Raw genomic sequence first — 2953 nt, 5'->3', positions numbered from 1 at the left:
CGCCTAAGTACAATATTATCGACATTTTAATTTGCCTCTAGCCCATTAGCAAAAAATATGGATCAAAGGTTTAGTAAATCCAGGATCTATAAAAACAAGGCTGCATAAAACCATGCAAAAATAAAAAATAAAAAAAAATTGAAGCGTATGATAAAGAATTAAAGATTGACATATATACAACCATCATGAAGGATGACTTAAAATGGTAGACAAAGTGGGACTTTTGTAAGCCTACGTTAAACTTAAATGAATAAGAATGTTGAAAAAAAAATCAGATTATGATATAAATTGTTCCTTTCAATGTTCCCTTAACCAACTCATCCAGTATATATACATTTTTTCTTAAAGATTTGTTTGATTACGGAATTTGCAATATACTTTGTCACTGATGATATTACAAGAACATCTTTATTGGTTAAAAACGCCTAAGAAAAGCTAAAACAATAAAATAATAAAATAATATTATTTTTTAATATATTTTAGTTATATTATATTTAATTTAAGTTTATTATAAAATTAAACAAACAAGTAAATGACATATGTAGTACAATTTTTTTTTTGAATAAAATATAAAATTTCTTCGAAAAAATACGATTTTACAATAAGTGCAGCGTTTTTTTTTTCTGTTTCATCTTATATTTTTTAAAAAATTAAAGACTTAGAGATGTAGTGTCAAAGATGTCATCTTGATGCGAACCAAGTCACCATACAACTATCAAATCTTAATTAATTCAACTACAACGGGATGCAAGATTTGCGCAGTTATCATTCCAAAATGATATGTAGGAAGACCAAGGTAGCGTACGGGTAAACAATCAGATGCAAAAGAAAAAGAGTGAAGAATCTCTCCCCGCTTATTGTCACTAACGCCAGCCATATACAATGTAGACTTCTCTAGACTGATTTGCATATCTGAAGCTTCAGCAAACTGATCAAAAATATCAAGGAACTCCCTCAATGGACCCTTTCTTACCATCCGTAAAAATAAATAAATCATCAGCAAAACACAAATGTGTTAGCTGCAACTTTTCACACCTCGGGTGATAACCTGTTTTCTTCTCCAAAGCAGCCTTATCAAGGATAGTTGAGAGAACATGCATACATATGATAAAAAAGATATAGAGAAAGGGAGCAACCTTGTCGAAGGCCCCTCTCACTACGAAATAGGCCTGCTAATTCACCATTTAACTGAACCGAAATGAAGCAGTTGTGACACAGAGCTTGATCCAATTGATAAATTGCTCCGAAAAGTGCAAAGAAAAGGCCATTGAACCGAATCAAAAGCTTTGGATATATCAATCTTTAATGCACAACGAGATGAATTTGTCTCCTTATGATAGACTTTGACTATTTCTGATGCCAACAAAACATTTTCCATCAATAATCTATCCTTAACGAAAGCAGATTGAGTTGGAGCAATAAAATCTGGGAGAAGCCACTTTAGCCTATTAGCAAGAAGATTTGGTATAACCTTATACAATACATTGCAGAAGGAGATAGGATGGTAGTCTTTCATCTCCTTCGACTCTATTTTCTATGGAGTATGAGCAAGAATGGTAGTGTTCACTCCATGAGAAATAAAACCGTATTGGAAGAAAGATTGAAATGCTATAATGAAATCCTTCTTCACAATCAGCCATGTCTCTCGAAGGAACTCAAATGTGTAGCCATCTGGCCCAGAGCTTTTATCTCTTGGCATAGCAAACAGAACATCTGTAATTTCCTCTTTAGTTACCTCTTTAACCAGCTGAAGTCGAGCATCCTCTGAGCAACGATAGGAACATAAATTACTGAGCTCCCCCTTCATCAGCCCGCGGTAGTGAACCGGCTTATGAGTAAGAAATTTCCGAAAAAACCTCTCCACTTCAAACTTAATCTCCTCATGAGAGCCTAGATACATCTGGGCATTGAACTTATTTAATCGCATTTTTCACCTCCCTAATCTTTGCAACCTTATGGAAAACCTTATTGTTACCATCACCAACCTTCAGCCAGTGAAGCTTTGATCGTTGCTTTAGAAATCTTTCTTCCAAACTTGATAGGTGCATCCTGAAGATGCAGCATTTGAACAAGTGTTTGAACTACTTCAGAAGGACACGACACTAATACAAGAACAGAGTATCGAGTGATCTATGGCGGCGATTATCAAGACTCATACTGGATTAGAAGGCAAGAGAAGCTTCTAGAAGGTCGAAGAGCTTCATGTTTACAATTGCAATGTAAACATGAAGAAAGTGGGAAATTTCCTAAACCATAAAGAAAAAGGAAATTGCCCAATTCATATTAGGATTAGATTAAGTAGTTTGCTAATTAAATAGCTAATACCTAGATCTATAAATAGGGGTGGTATAGCTAGGTTGAGCTTTAGCACAAACAAAAGAAAGTTTATCTAGCTACTAAGTTTTAGTCTAAAAGAAAAAGAGCTAAGAACTTAGGGAGAGCAAGAGATTTCTTTAAGAGAGTTTTAAGAGATTAGAAAATTGTTTAGAACAAACTTGTAAACAGATTTTCTATCAATCAAAAAATGTTTAAAGAAATCGTTATTCAAATTGTTCAGATCTTAAGTTCTCGCACTTTCAATTGGTATCATAGCGGGGCTTGTTCAGATTATTACAGGTGAGATTCTGTGGACAAGATGGAGAGCTACAGAGATCTGATCAACAACAACAAGGTTGTCTTGGATGACAGAAACTATGGGTTCTGGAAGTCGAGGATCAAATCTATCATCGGAGGTATTGATCGTCTTGCTTGGAAGACTGTTCTGGAAAAGTGGGAGGAACCGACAATCAAAGATGAATCAGGCAAGAAAATTCCCAAACCTGAATCAGACTGGACCGATGAAGAACAAAAGAGATCAAAGTTCAACTCAAGAGCATTAAGCGCCATTCATTGTAGTGTTGGAAGAAAACAGTTGGAATTGATTCAAGGATGTGAAACTGCTAAAGAGGCATGT

The sequence above is a fragment of the Camelina sativa genome, chromosome 6 (genome assembly GCF_030686135.1).
Source record: "Camelina sativa cultivar CO46 ecotype springtype chromosome 6, ASM3068613v1".
Classification (NCBI taxonomy): Eukaryota; Viridiplantae; Streptophyta; class Magnoliopsida; order Brassicales; family Brassicaceae; genus Camelina; species Camelina sativa.
The sequence above is the reverse complement of the archived record's forward strand: the minus strand, read 5'-3'. Positions refer to the sequence as shown.